The sequence below is a fragment of the Dendronephthya gigantea genome, unplaced genomic scaffold (assembly GCF_004324835.1).
Source record: "Dendronephthya gigantea isolate DGI-Jeju-01 unplaced genomic scaffold, DenGig_1.0 000030F, whole genome shotgun sequence".
Taxonomy (NCBI): Eukaryota; Metazoa; Cnidaria; class Anthozoa; order Malacalcyonacea; family Nephtheidae; genus Dendronephthya; species Dendronephthya gigantea.
Window position 1 is genome coordinate 721,004 of NW_021163040.1, and position 16,942 is coordinate 737,945.

The 16,942-nt window shown below is 37.8% G+C and overlaps 1 protein-coding gene across 2 annotated transcripts in view; it reads right to left on the reverse strand.

Moving 5' to 3' along the window:
• Window positions 1-13,143: 13,143 nt before the first annotated feature.
• The window catches only part of LOC114524275 (peptidylprolyl isomerase domain and WD repeat-containing protein 1-like), a 29,250-nt gene continuing 25,451 nt past the window's right edge, over window positions 13,144-16,942 (reverse strand). Inside the window, exon 15 of one of the 2 annotated variants that reach the window (XM_028545426.1) lies at window positions 13,144-13,306. The gene's annotated coding sequence lies outside the window, so the exon portion shown is untranslated. Of the gene's footprint in view, window positions 13,307-13,666; window positions 16,260-16,942 lie in introns of those variants that run through there. The other variant, XM_028545427.1, reaches the window with a different exon arrangement.

Genomic DNA, 16,942 nt, shown 5'->3' on the forward strand with positions numbered 1-16,942 from the left:
ACATACACGTTTCAGATACAAGAATATTTCGCGCCATTTCTGACTTGCGACGACGAAAAATAAAAAAACAAAACAAAACAAAACTGGGGCGAATTTTCAACTCTGTCGCTGACGCCGGAGTAATAACCACAGCCTTTCAGCACAATATCTTGTAGTCTAATGGTGAGGACAATGGTCTCTCAAGTGGTAAACCGATGGTTCGAATCCCACAGTAACCGTTTTTTTATTATGAACTTCGTGGAAAGCCAAAAAAAGGATTGAGATAAAGGTAGCCTTGAACGTCAAGCGCTGGTGGTCTAGTGGTGAAGACAAGGGTATCGCAATCTAGATGACCATGGTTCGAAACGTTATCTGGGCCTTTTTTTAATATGCTAATTGCAACTCACAGACATGCGTCGTGCATGTAAGTGTACTGTCTTTAATTATCTACGCATATGATGTATGCATGTGGTCATTCGTGCATTGTTTGGACTATTGCATGATGTCAAGAAAATTTTAAATGTCCTTAATTCACTTAACTCCTTAAAGAAATCGACTGGTCTTAGGTTGCAGTAAATGCTGTGAGGAAAAGAAACACTTTACGTTGATTGAACGTACTTAAACGATATTGCAAAGCGAGAAAATGTCAAATTATGTATTTATAAACCCCGCGCAGTCGCAGTGAGTAAGTAATAACCCCACAATAGCCACATTGAGCAATGTCCTATATACTAAGCCGACGACTCTTGAAACCTTGAACCCCAATGATTATCCTTACCTAGTCTAGGGGCGAGGACAATGGTCTCCCAAGTGGTAAATCCATGCATGGTTTGAATCATACCATGACCGTTTTTCATTATCAACTTCGTGGAAAGGATAAAGTAAATTAAATAACAGTAGCCGTTCGGCACAAGATCTTGTAGTCTAATGGCGACGACAATGCTTTCCCAGGTGGTAAGCCGATGGCTCGAATCCTACCATAACCGTTTTTCATTATGAACTTTGTGAAAAGGATAAAGTAAATTAAATAACCATAGAACTTCAGCAGAAGATCTTGTAGTCTAGCGGTCAAGATGTTGGTCTTATGTGTCGACAGTCGAAGGGTTCGAATCTCGTTTTAGATGGAAATTTTAGTTATTAATATTACATGGTAAGGTTATGGAGAATAAGTTGGTGCAGGCTTCCAACAATCACCAGTTAGCCTAGTGGTAAAGCCGTGGACTATCAAGTAAAAGATCGAGGTATCAGGAACAGGATGGTGCGTTTCTCATGGCGGTAAAAGAAAAAAAGGTAGGTATGTTGCTCGGGAGAGGTTTATACTCGGTTAATCTTTGGAAATCAAAGTTAATCTTTAGGGAAATCAGAGGATAGATAGGGTGAATGAGGGGTATATGAGTACAAAAAGACTTAGTAATTGGGCGGCAGCCTCGGCTCCCGGGGCAAGGGGGAGGGTATAGGTGAGAAAACAGTATATAAAATGTTTAAGTCTTTTTGTACTCATTTAAACCTCTTTACCCCTATTTATCCTCCTATTTACTCCTATCTATCCCTACTTTTTCCTATCCTCACATATCCCCAACTATCCCCTAACACAATTAAATGTTTGAAGAAAGCTTGCTTTGAAAGTCAGGAAAGCCGGGGAAAGAGAACCCCCTCAGTCTACTCCTCGCCCAAGGCGAGGGCATATTCGCCCTCTCGCACTACTCCTCTCACACTCACAAATTCTCACTTTATTACCTTGTTGTTCTTTTTCGGTTTATCCAGGGCTTGAACCATCGACTGTATACTTGGCAGATCATCGTCTTCACCACTACACCACCAGTTCTTGTGGTGAAAGCCAACAGTTTTTTATTTTACTTAATCCTTGTTTGGAAGGATCTTTGACGAAACTTAATACCTTTTGGTAGGATCTCAAATGAAATGACAATTTAAATGAGTTCACTTTAATTAATTTTCATAATTTAGTTTCTCAAATTTCACACACTGTGTCTTTACTATCTTATTCGTAGCTTGTAATGTAATATTAACCATTTGTGTTGTCGCTAAACTGATCACATACAGATATGCGGCGCCTTAAAGCACCATCTTTCCATAAGTTGGTTATATGCGACCCAAGTGAAGCTAATGGTTACGGTGCGATTGTTTTGTATTTTTAATGACGTGAAGTCAAAGTAAAGTACAAGAATTAACAATGTATTTCAAAATAGGTTTAAAAGAAAGCCGTAAAAACCCGTCTGAATGTGAATTGGGTATGGAAATTTATACGTAGGATGGGTTGGGTAATGCGTTATCATTAGGATAATAATTGTGTTTATTTTCCTTAGCCTCAGTTGTTCCGTCCTTGACCGTGCTGGTATTTCTGAGACTCGTCTGATTTATCCGTCTAAATGCGAGTTTAAGACGAGTTTCTCTTGCAGACGGGATTCCCGTCCAACTTACCCGTCTCTTAATTTAGCGGACGGGAAAGTTAGACGGGAAAATTCGGACGAGAAACCCGTGTGTGATTCACATGCATGCATCAGACGAGTCCCCCGCTTTCGATGAGTTTCCCGTCTCTAATATGAATCCGGCTAAAAGTATAGTCATGAGGCAACAAGCATTACATCTGAAATGGCATCTGAAATCGCAAATATCAGTTAAACAGACATTGACTATTTATTTCAAGACTTTGTTGTATAAAGAGTCGAAACACTAGCTTGTATCGCTAGCAGGTTCGTCGAACATAAAATACGCTAATCTAATATTTGAACCTTTATACAAAAGAGATCAACGTCTTAACAACTGCTTGACGACCACATCGTTTGTCGATAAACTATTGTTCTCTATTTGACTTAATCGTTTCTTCGAAGAACTTTTAAATGAAAAATTATGAATCGTTGCCGTAATATTGTTGAGCTGCTGTTTGTTTGTTTGTTTGTTTGTTACGTATACCGTGGTTAACTGCGGAAATTGCGCTTTTGAACTGAACTAATTTACATCTTACTTCATTAAAAATACAAAACAATCGCACCGTAACCATTAGCTTCACTTGGGCCGCATATAACAACTAACTTATGAAAACATATTGTTTTAAGCCACTTGATACTTGCATGTGATATTTTAGCGAGAACACAAATGGCTACTATTAGGTTACACGCTACGAATAAGATACAATTGTGTGCGTGTTTTAGACGAGAAAATAAATCATGAACATTAAAAAGATACTACCCATAAGGTATTCGGTAATATAAAAAAGTACAGCCTTTCATCGCAAGATCATGCGGTCTACTGGTAAAGGCAGTGCACTCCGAGTATAAAGGTGGAGGTTCGAGTCCCAGATGGGAATCTTTCTTTTCTTCTATTTCATCAAAGATACTTCCAAAAAGGATTAAGTAAAATAAAAAACTGTAGGCTTTCACCACAAGAACTGGTGGTGTAGTGGTGAAGTCGATGATCTGCTAAGTATACAGTCGATGGTTCAAGCCCTGGATAAACCGAAAAAGAACAACAAGGTAATAAAGTGAGAATTTGTGAGTGTGAGAGGAGTAGTGCGAGAGGGCGAATATGCCCTCGCCTTGGGCGAGGAGTAGACTGAGGGGGGTTCTCTTTCCCCCGGCTTTCCGGACTTTCAAAGCAAGCTTTCTTCAAACATTTAATTGTGTTAGGGGATAGTTGGGGATATGTGAGGATAGGAAAAAGTAGGGATAGATAGGAGTAAATAGGAAGATAAATAGGGGTAAAGAGGTTTAAATGAGTACAAAAAGACTTAAACATTTTATATACTGTTTTCTCACCTATACCCCTTTCCTTGCCCCGGGAGCCGGGGCCCCCCTTGCCCCGGGGCCGCCGCCCAATTACTAAGTCTTTTTGTACTCATATACCCCTCATTTACCCTATCTATCCCCTGATTTCCCTAAAGATTAACTTTGATTTGCAAAGATTCATCGAATACAAACCTCCGCCGAGCAACATTCCTTCCATTCTTTTTCTTTTTTTTTTTCTTTCCACCGCCATGAGGAACGTACCATAGCTTTCTTGATACCACGATCTTGTACTTGATAGTCCACAACTTTACCACAAGGCTAACTGGTGATTGTTGGAAGCCTACACCAATTTATTCACCATAACCTTACCACGTTTTATAAATAACGAAAATCTTCATCTAAAATGAGATTCGAACCTTTGGCTCTCAACACATGAGGCAGAAATCTTGACCACAACACTACAAGAGCTTGTGCTGAACGGCTGTAGTTATTTAATTTACTTTATCCTGTTCACGAAATTCATAATGAAAAATGGTTATGGTAATATTCGAACCGTCGATTTACCACTTGGGAGACCATTGTCTTCGCCACATCACTACAAGATCTTGTGTTGAACGGCTGTGGTTATTTAATTTACTTTATCCTTTTCACGAGGTCAATATTTTAAAAAATGGTTAACGTAGGATTCGAACCATTGATTCACCACTTAGGAGACCATTGTCTTCGCCACAACACTACAAGATCTTGTGCCGAAGGGCTATGGTGATTTATTCCCGACTTGAACCATCGACTGTATACATGCCAGATCACCGTTTCCCCAGGATCTCAAATGATATAACAATTTTGATGAGTTCACTTTAATGTTCATGATTTATTTGCTCGTGTAAAACCGCACACAACTGTATCCTATTCGTAGCTTGTAACTTAATATTACTTTATTAGCCATTTGTGCTGTCGCTAAAATATCACGTACAGTTATGCGGGGCCTTAAAACCACTAGGCTTCCAATAAGTCAGTTATATGCGGCCAAAGTGAACCTAATGGTTACGGTGCCAATTTTTTGTTTTTTTAATGAAGGGTTAACAATGCATTTCGAAATAGGTTTAAAAGAAAAAAGTACAAGAATTAAGAATAGCCGAATTCATACTAGAGACGGAAAACTCATCTTAGACGGGAAAGTTGAGGTAAAAACCATTCTGAATATGAATGGAGATATAGATAAATTTATCATCGTTTGTCGATTCACCGACCCATCATACGTGGTCTCAAGCAACAGTTAAGACGTTGGTTCAAATACAAAGGTTCAAATATAAGAAATACAAAAAAATGGCACCGTAACCATTAGGTTCACTTTGGCCGCATATAACTGACTTATTGGAAGCCTAGTGGTTTTAAGGCCCCGCATAACTGTACGTGATATTTTAGCGACAGCACAAATGGCTAATAAAGTAATATTAAGTTACAAGCTACGAATAGGATACAGTTGTGTGCGGTTTTACACGAGCAAATAAATCATGAACATTAAAGTGAACTCATCAAAATTGTTATATCATTTGAGATCCTTGAGAAACGGTGATCTGGCATGTATACAGTCGATGGTTCAAGTCGGGAATAAATCACCATAGCCCTTCGGCACAAAATCTTGTAGTGTTGTGGCGAAGACAATGGTCTCCTAAGTGGTGAATCAATGGTTCGAATCCTACGTTAACCATTTTTTAAAATATTGACCTCGTGAAAAGGATAAAGTAAATTAAATAACCACAGCCGTTCAACACAAGATCTTGTAGTGATGTGACGAAGACAATGGTCTCCCAAGTGGTAAATCGACGGTTCGAATACTACCATTACCATTTTTCATTATGAATTTCGTGAACAGGATAAAGTAAATTAAATAACTACAGCCGTTCAGCACAAGCTCTTGTAGTGTTGTGGTCAAGATGTCTGCCTCATGTGTTGAGAGCCAAAGGTTCGAATCTCATTTTAGATGAAGATTTTCGTTATTTATAAAACGTGGTAAGGTTATGGTGAATAAATTGGTGTAGGCTTCCAACAATCACCAGTTAGCCTTGTGGTAAAGTTGTGGACTATCAAGTACAAGATCGTGGTATCAAGAACGCTATGGTACGTTCCTCATGACGGTGGAAAGAAAGAAAAAAAAAGAAAAAGAATGGAAGGAATGTTGCTCGGCGGAGGTTTGTATTCGATGAATCTTTGCAAATCAAAGTTAATCTTTAGGGAAATCAGGGGATAGATAGGGTAAATGAGGGGTATATGAGTACAAAAAGACTTAGTAATTGGGCGGCGGCCCCGGGGCAAGGGGGGCCCCGGCTCCCGGGGCAAGGAAAGGGGTATAGGTGAGAAAACAGTATATAAAATGTTTAAGTCTTTTTGTACTCATTTAAACCTCTTTACCCCTATTTATCTTCCTATTTACTCCTATCTATCCCTACTTTTTCCTATCCTCACATATCCCCAACTATCCCCTAACACAATTAAATGTTTGAAGAAAGCTTGCTTTGAAAGTCAGGAAAGCCGGGGGAAAGAGAACCCCCCTCAGTCTACTCCTCGCCCAAGGCGAGGGCATATTCGCCCTCTCGCACTACTCCTCTCACACTCACAAATTCTCACTTTATTACCTTGTTGTTCTTTTTCGGTTTATCCAGGGCTTGAACCATCGACTGTATACTTAGCAGATCATCGACTTCACCACTACACCACCAGTTCTTGTGGTGAAAGCCTACAGTTTTTTATTTTACTTAATCCTTTTTGGAAGTATCTTTGATGAAATAGAAGAAAAGAAAGATTCCCATCTGGGACTCGAACCTCCACCTTTATACTCGGAGTGCACTGCCTTTACCAGTAGACCGCATGATCTTGCGATGAAAGGCTGTACTTTTTTATATTACCGAATACCTTATGGGTAGTATCTTTTTAATGTTCATGATTTATTTTCTCGTCTAAAACACGCACACAATTGTATCTTATTCGTAGCGTGTAACCTAATAGTAGCCATTTGTGTTCTCGCTAAAATATCACATGCAAGTATCAAGTGGCTTAAAACAATATGTTTTCATAAGTTAGTTGTTATATGCGGCCCAAGTGAAGCTAATGGTTACGGTGCGATTGTTTTGTATTTTTAATGAAGTAAGATGTAAATTAGTTCAGTTCAAAAGCGCAATTTCCGCAGTTAACCACGGTATACGTAACAAACAAACAAACAAACAAACAGCAGCTCAACAATATTACGGCAACGATTCATAATTTTTCATTTAAAAGTTCTTCGAAGAAACGATTAAGTCAAATAGAGAACAATAGTTTATCGACAAACGATGTGGTCGTCAAGCAGTTGTTAAGACGTTGATCTCTTTTGTATAAAGGTTCAAATATTAGATTAGCGTATTTTATGTTCGACGAACCTGCTAGCGATACAAGCTAGTGTTTCGACTCTTTATACAACAAAGTCTTGAAATAAATAGTCAATGTCTGTTTAACTGGATATTTGCGATTTCAGATGCCATTTCAGATGTAATGCTTGTTGCCTCATGACTATACTTTTAGCCGGATTCATATTAGAGACGGGAAACTCATCGAAAGCGGGGGACTCGTCTAAAGCATGCATGTGAATCACACACGGGTTTCTCGTCCGAATTTTCCCGTCTAACTTTCCCGTCCGCTAAATTAAGAGACGGGTAAGTTGGACGGGAATCCCGTCTGCAAGAGAAACTCGTCTTAAACTCGCATTTAGACGGATAAATCAGACGAGTCTCAGAAATACCAGCACGGTCAAGGACGGAACAACTGAGGCTAAGGAAAATAAACACAATTATTATCCTAATGATAACGCATTACCCAACCCATCCTACGTATAAATTTCCATACCCAATTCACATTCAGACGGGTTTTTACGGCTTTCTTTTAAACCTATTTTGAAATACATTGTTAATTCTTGTACTTTACTTTGACTTCACGTCATTAAAAATACAAAACAATCGCACCGTAACCATTAGCTTCACTTGGGTCGCATATAACCAACTTATGGAAAGATGGTGCTTTAAGGCGCCGCATATCTGTATGTGATCAGTTTAGCGACAACACAAATGGTTAATATTACATTACAAGCTACGAATAAGATAGTAAAGACACAGTGTGTGAAATTTGAGAAACTAAATTATGAAAATTAATTAAAGTGAACTCATTTAAATTGTCATTTCATTTGAGATCCTACCAAAAGGTATTAAGTTTCGTCAAAGATCCTTCCAAACAAGGAATAAGTAAAATAAAAAACTGTTGGCTTTCACCACAAGAACTGGTGGTGTAGTGGTGAAGACGATGATCTGCCAAGTATACAGTCGATGGTTCAAGCCCTGGATAAACCGAAAAAGAACAACAAGGTAATAAAGTGAGAATTTGTGAGTGTGAGAGGAGTAGTGCGAGAGGGCGAATATGCCCTCGCCTTGGGCGAGGAGTAGACTGAGGGGGGTTCTCTTTCCCCCGGCTTTCCTGACTTTCAAAGCAAGCTTTCTTCAAACATTTAATTGTGTTAGGGGATAGTTGGGGATATGTGAGGATAGGAAAAAGTAGGGATAGATAGGAGTAAATAGGAGGATAAATAGGGGTAAAGAGGTTTAAATGAGTACAAAAAGACTTAAACATTTTATATACTGTTTTCTCACCTATACCCGCCCCCGCCCCCTTGCCCCGGGAGCCGAGGCTGCCGCCCAATTACTAAGTCTTTTTGTACTCATATACCCCTCATTCACCCTATCTATCCTCTGATTTCCCTAAAGATTAACTTTGATTTCCAAAGATTAACCGAGTATAAACCTCTCCCGAGCAACATACCTACCTTTTTTTCTTTTACCGCCATGAGAAACGCACCATCCTGTTCCTGATACCTCGATCTTTTACTTGATAGTCCACGGCTTTACCACTAGGCTAACTGGTGATTGTTGGAAGCCTACACCAACTTATTCTCCATAACCTTACCATGTAATATTAATAACTAAAATTTCCATCTAAAACGAGATTCGAACCCTTCGACTGTCGACACATAAGACCAACATCTTGACCGCTAGACTACAAGATCTTCTGCTGAAGTTCTATGGTTATTTAATTTACTTTATCCTTTTCACAAAGTTCATAATGAAAAACGGTTATGGTAGGATTCGAGCCATCGGCTTACCACCTGGGAAAGCATTGTCGTCGCCATTAGACTACGAAATCTTGTGATGAACGTCTATGATTATTTAATTTGCTTTATCGTTATCACGAAGTTCATAATGAAAAACGGTTATGATGGGATTCGAACCATCGATTTACCGCTTGGGATACCATTGTCCTCGCCACTAGACTACAAGATCTTGTGCCGAACGGCTAGGGTTATTTAATTTACTTTATCCTTTCCACGAAGTTGATAATGAAAAACGGTCATGGTATGTTTCAAACCATGCATGGATTTACCACTTGGGAGACCATTGTCCTCGCCCCTAGACTAGGTAAGGATAATCATTGGGGTTCAAGGCTTCAAGAGTCGTCGGCTTAGTATATAGGACATTGCTCAATGTGGCTATTGTGGGGTTATTACTTGCTCACTGCGACTGCGCGGGGTTTATAAATACATAATTTGACATTTTCTCGCTTTGCAATATCGTTTAAGTACGTTCAATCAACGTAAAGTGTTTTTTTTTCCTCACAGCATTTACTGCAACCTAAAACCAGTCGATTTCTTTAAGGAATTAAGTGAATTAAGGACATTTAAAATTTTCTTGACATCATGCAATAGTCCACACAATGCACGAATGACCACATGCATACATCATATGCGTAGATAATTAAAGACAGTACACTTACATGCACGACGCATGTCTGTGAGTTGCAAATAGCATATTAAAAAAAGGCCCAGATAACGTTTCGAACCATGGTCATCTAGATTGCGATACCCTTGTCTTCACCACTAGACCACCAGTGCTTGACGTTCAAGGCTACCTTTATCTCAATCCTTTTTTTGGCTTTCCACGAAGTTCATAATAAAAAAACGGTTACGGTGGGATTCGAACCATCGGTTTACCACTTGGGAGACCATTGTCTTAGCCACTAGACTACAAGATCTTGTGCTGAAAGGTTATGGTTATTTAATTTACTTTATCTTTTTCATGATGTCTATAAAGAAAAACGCTTATGGTAGGATTCGAACCATCGATTTACAATTTGGGAGACCACTATCCTGACCATTAGACTACAAGATATTGTCCTTAAAGGCTAGGGTTATTTAACTTACTTTATCCTTTTAAAGAAGTTCATCAGTAATGATGAACGGTAAAGTAGGATTCGAACCATCGCTTTACCACTTTGGAGCCCATTGTCTTCGCCACTAGATTACAAGATCTTGTGCTGAAAGGCTATGGTTATTTAATTTATTTTATCCTTTTCACGAAGTTTATAATGAAAAACTGTTACGGTAGGATTCGAACCTTCGATTTACCACTTGGGAGACCGTTGTCTTAGCCACTACACTACAACATCTTGTGCTGAAAGACTATGGTTATTTAATTTACTTTATCCTTTTCATTATGTCTATAATGAAAAACGTTTATGGTAGGATTCGAACCATCGATTTACAATTTGGAGGACCACTGTCCTCGCTACTAGACTACAACATCTTGTGCTGATAGACTATATGGTTATTTAATTTAATTTATCTTTTTCATGATGTCCATAATGAAAAACGTTTATGGTAGGATTCGAAGCGTCGATTTACAATTTGGGAGACCACTATTCTCGCCATTAGACTACAAGATATTGTGCTGAAAGGCTAGGGTTATTTAACTTACTTTATCGTTTTAAAGAAGTTCATCAGTAATGATTAACGGTATGGTAGGATTCGAACCATCGCTTTACCACTTTAGAGACCATTGTCTTCGCCACTAGATTACAAGGTCTTGTGCTGAAAGGCTATGGTTATTTAATTTACTTTATCCTTTTCACGAAGTTTATAATGAAAAACTGTTATGGCAGGATTCGAACCATCGATTTACCAATTGGGAGACCATTGCTATCGCCACTAGACTACAAGATCTTGTAGTGACAGCTACCGTTATTTAATTTAATTTATCCTTTTCACGAAGTTCATATTGAAAAACCGTTACGACAGGTTTCGAGAGATAGATTGATCACTTTGGAGACCATTGCCTTCGCCACTAGACTACGAGATCTTGAGGTGAACAGCTATGGTTATTTCAACTTATTTGACTAACTTTATCCTTTTTTGAAAGACATAATGAAAACGGACATGCTTGGACTCGAACCCCAAGTTTGAAAGAAGGGTCGAACGCACAAAACTGAATAATATGAACATTTGTGCTGATGCTAAAATATCACAAGTATGGAGTCCATTGCGCAAAGGAGCAGCATTACCGAGCCATGAGCTAGTTATATGCGGCCCATGGGTGAAGCTAATGGTTACGGTGCGATTTTTTGTATTTTTAATGAAGTCAGTCTGATTTCACGGGTCATAAACTTGCTAGGGTTCGAACCATCGACTTACCAATTGGGAAACCACTGTCTTCACCAGAAGGCCATGAAATGATATACTGAAAAGCTACGATATTTATCTTTTCCTTATCTTTATCTTTTCCTCGAGGATAAATAATGAAAAACAGTTATTTCTGGATTCGAACCATCGACATACTTTTGCGGAACCACTGTCTTCACCAACAGACAACGAGATCTTGCCCTGAACGGCTATAGTTATTTAATTTACTTTATCCTTTCCTTCGTCGAAGTTCATTATGAAAAACGGTTATGCATGGCAGGATTCGAACCATCGACTTACTACGGTAGGGACCATTGTCTCCAATAAACCACAAGCTCTACTGCTGTACGGCCATGGCAATTTAATTTACCTTATCCTTTTCTCGAAGGACATAATGAGAAATTGTTATGCTTGGATTCGAACCATCGACTTACCACTGGGGGGGGGGGGGTAGCATTATCTTCGCCACTGGACCACGAGATCTTGAGCTGAACGGTTAATCCCTTTCTGTATGGTCATCATAAAAAACTCTTATGCTTGGATTTGAACCATGGACTTACCAACTGGGAGACGACAGTTTTCACCACTTTTTCTCGAGGGTCATAATCAAAACAGCTATTCTTGTACCCAACGACTTACATTTTGGGAAACCACTGCCTTCACCAAAAGACCACGAGATCTTGTCCTAAACGGCTATGGTTATTTAATTTACTTTATGAAGGGTTTTCTCGAAGGTCATAATGAAAAACTGTTATGCTTGGATTCGAACCAACCACTCGAGAGATCAGTGTCTTCGCCACAAGACCACGGCATCTTGCGTTGAATGGGTATGGTTATTTAATCTACTAATCCTTTTCTCGAAGGTCATAAGGAAAAACAGTTGTTTGGATTCGAACAATCGACTTACCGCTTGGGAAACCATTATCTTCACCAATAAACTACGAGATCTTGTGCTGATCGGTCATGGTTATTTAGTTTACTTTATCCTTGATGACTTTCGAATCATCATGAAAAACAGTTATACCATACAAAGGGTTATGCTTTCTTAGTGCCAGTAAAAACCAAGAGTTGGTTAAACATAACTCGGAATCAATTATATAACGCGAGACGAGTTGACGGAGCATAGTTCTAGTGGAATTAAAAACCAAGCGCCGAATCACGAATGGAGTAAAATTTTCACTGAAATTTTTACATATTTCGATTTAATACGCTATGATCTCTCCAACACCTAGCTAGGGTAAAGCATTTAAAAAAATTATTTATTCCCGGGGGGAATCCTTTATATAACACACGAATCACAAGAAGAAACAAACGTTTTAGAAATTTACAGTAGATTTTGTAAACGGGCTTATGACTGACTGCATGCATGAATGACTGATGCATGTGAATTTTCGCCACTCACTACATTACCGCAGAGTTTCAAAGACACTTTGTGTTTGCACTAAAAATGTGGACAAATTTGTTGATGGGTCTGAAACTCCTTTATTGATGGTGTCTCCATTATCGCCCTAATCATTGACTGCCCCAAAACGCAAAAAACCATTAATACTTGTAAAGAATATCCACGGTACGGTTTTAGAGCAGTCTTGAAATGTTTCCAAGCATACGATTCGGTATTTTTTACATATGTATTCATAATTTTTCATATTCATGTTTTAAGGCGGTATAGGAGCAATCGCTTTCAAAAGAAACATTTTAGCCTGATATCAACCATAAGAAGCACATGTGGTGAAAATGGGGAACTCGTTTTAGTCCAATCAACAAGTGTGTTTACATTTTCAGTAAACCAATCCAGAAGCGTAGCCAGCCTGAAGATTTTGTCCCGCTATGTAAATTTCAAGTTATTATAATTATTCATGTCTTTAGAAATTTATTGTTTTCACAGTCAATGAACACCAAAGTATTGATTAGCATAGCGAGACAAATCGTCAGGCTGGCTACGCTACTGAACCAATCAGAATGCATAAATTTTGACGGCTTGCAGTAAAATGGTCATTATTTACCATTTTACATGAAGTTTTAGAAATTAAGGCATTCTTCTCCAAGGCTTTGCCTAAAAATTTAAAAAAATATGCCGATTAGTTGAAAACGAAGTTCCCCCCTTGTTCATGTGTTGCCTTTATATATACTGTATACGTAGTAAAGTACTATGAAGGACAACACATTATATAGTTCATTATACTCTTTAAATGTTTCACCCATGCAAATTAGCATTGTATACATGGGGCAAATTAATTTCGACCCCAATGCGGCGTATTTGAGGGACATAACGCTCCTTCGCGTGTTTTAAACATTACATAAAAAATAAGATTGAAAATGCTAAAATTACTTTATTTTTTATTAGAACATTGAATATATAAGAAGCTAATGAGACAATGCATAATTATATATGAATCAAAGGTTGTTCACACCTTTAATCTTTATGCATGCACTACATAGCTACATACAATGTATATTGTGACGGTACGCGAATAACACAAAACTGTAAATTATAAGTATATTTCTTTTACACTACACAAGACTTGTCCGAACTTTAAGAACACCCCCAAAACGTATCCAAAACGTAGGCCTAGCGCCCACGAACATAAATATAAACATTATGTGCTACGTCATGTAGTTCGCTACAATATAATAACATGTTTACGTATATATATGATTACCTAAGGCTAAGCCAGGAAATTTCCGTAGACCACAATTAGAATAACTCCTTTTAGTAGGATTACAAGGTGATTATTCAAAATTTATTGTCTGTGGTTGGACCTGCGTGGACGGCGAATTGTTTTTGTGAAATTAAATTATAGAATACATAGACATTGAATTACAGAAAACATAGAACAACGATAGAAGCGAATGGAATCGCTGGTTTTTATTCAGCGATCGTCACCAAAGGCGAACAATTGTTAAATTAAAATAAAAAGCTATTTCAAGACGGATGTCACTAAATGAATTCAACCGAGGAGTCGACAAATGAATTTAGGTCATTTAGGCTACTGTTTGTAAGCGAAGCATCTGATGCATGAGGATCCTGTCTTTGCATCAAAAGATGGATATCTTATATGCTGTCTAGAATCAGATTGCAAGTGTTAAATGCCAAAAGCCATCGCTTAATAATGAGAAACGTTATATGAAACTTATAGCTCGAGGTGGTCACATATTGGTTGAACTGCTACCGCTGTTTTCCAGTTAGGCCCACGTTGCGCACGATAAAATCCTACGATTTTGTATGCAATACGTTAGTCGTTAATCTAGAAAGATTAAATTGCAATCTTAAAATCCAGAAAGATTAAATTAATCATTTAATTTTTTTGCACGTGTGCACAACCGGAAAACGGTAAACGGCAGCTGCAGACTCTTTTCCACTCATTTGCCAATCGGAATATATGCTGTAGAAATTATCTCACCACATGCAGGACTAGTTTTGTCAATACATTTCGTATTAATATGATAAATAGCTTTCGGTCCATTAATCCAAAACGTGCTGGGGCATAATAATTTTAAAAACATTTCCACGTCTATTTTTCGTTTAAAAGTCGTGATTTCTTTTGCTCGCGAGCTTTTAATCGCCGAATACGTCGGAAAAATCGCCGGGTGGATAAAGTTGTGCACGTAAGTAGAAGGGACATGCTCCAAGAGTCTGGTGCGCTTGAGCGAAGCAAGATCTGTGTCATAAACTTTTAATCAAAACAGGAAAAATAGCACATACAGGTAGTGGAAAGGGCATTTGTCCACGCATGCATGCATGGCAGAAAAAGTTAAGATAACCAATCTATTATTCACCACTGAATGACAATTACATAGGATATCATGAAAAATGGCAAGATGGAGAACCAAAAAGGGAAAATTTGCTGCTCTGAACGGGAATTTTTTTAGTGAATATTATAGTACGTAGTCATAGCACGTACTATACACAATGTTCTTATCAAAAATATTAGACGTAAAAGTGGAGTGTCAACAGCAAGACAAAATTACTGCATGGTTAAAAGAAAGAATCCATGCAATATTTTATGTCAACTAAAAATGTGCTGTGGCAGTTTTTAAAGGCAAATTAAAAAGTATATTGAAAGAAGAGAAGGTTTCTGAACAAAGCAATTGCCAATAAGCTTTACTCAGACGTAGAAAACGTCGAAGTAGAGAAATATTCAAATCAATGATTCAAACAAGCATGCATGGTACATGCAATAAACTTCGACAAGTGATGGCCAACACACACACAATCGTTAAATCTACCTAGGAGAATGAAGGCGTAAACATACGATTATATATTAAGGCAGTCACAACGTTTACATCATGTTCTAGTGTAAAAACACTGTAAGTGCAAAAACACTATAAAAGTGTTATCCTATACTACATGCAGTTATCTTCCTGCAAATACTACCATTTCCTATAAGGATCGCACAAATGTGGAAGGAACATATTTCAGAAAGAGTATGCTATACCGGCACTGAGGATGTGTATTTAGCAGTGTATTCAATATAATTAGTTGATCATTGCATGTATGGTCAACTGTGGCTCCTTTATTTAATGGGGGATGGCAGTGCATATTTTTGAATTTACGAATTTCATTATTTAACATATTATCCAGTTTGTAAGTAACAATAGACACCCAAGAAAAGAGGACCAACAGGCAACAAAAAGAAACACAGCTGCTTCTTTCGGACAAAAAAAGTTTAACAAAAACATAACAATTTATTACGCATGTGATGTGTAATAGAAATTTCTACACAGATTTGTGTGTTGAACAAACACATCAAAATAACATGAGTATATTTTGTCTTTGGTAACAATGTATTTTAAAGACATGATATGTACTGTAATTATTGTATATAATTTAAACATGCATATATACAGCAGATTCAATATTTTGTAAAAATTGCCAAACATACAGTCGACTCGGTATTTCAGCACAACATATAAGTTTTTTGAGTTTACGGCAAACCCTTCATGAGTGATGATCATGAGCGGACGTTGAGCGGATATCAACCAATGCATTGACAATTCTGCCGTATCTTGTTTGGAGGCAAAAAAAAGAACTGAGAGTTATAATCTTAAATATCTTGTTCAATTTATTGACGCAAGACTGGAACATCAACATCAATGATTGAGGTAAGCAATATTAAAGAATGGTCCGAAAGAAATAGAATGCAGCTCAATATGGAAAAAACATATGAAATGGTCATACAAAGTTAAATCCCAACACCCTTACCGACTCCCATTCCAAATATCGTACGTAAATCATGGCTGGAGTTATTAGGAATAACGTTGGAAAATGTACCTGATAAATGGGACTTACACTTTAAGGAAATGATTAGCAAAGCAGGAGGAAGAATGTACATATTGAGAGTTTGTAAGTATTATGGTATACAAACCAAACAGTTAGACCTTTTATTCAAAAGCTTAATAATGTCGTTATTTGTTTACGGAATTGAACTTTGGGGAGGCACCCATAGTAAGTACATTGATCAAATCGAAAAATTCATTGGCCGTGCATATCGAAATGGTTACATATCAGAAAAGTATGATTTTAAATAAATTATTGTGGACAGAGACAGGAAATTATGGAAGAATATTATAAACAATAAAAACAATGCATTACAAGAATTGTTGCCGAATAAGTTAAAGTGCCTATATCACTTGTGGGATCTTTACGGATTTGAATAGAGCTTGAAAAATTAGTTTATAAGTTCTACAA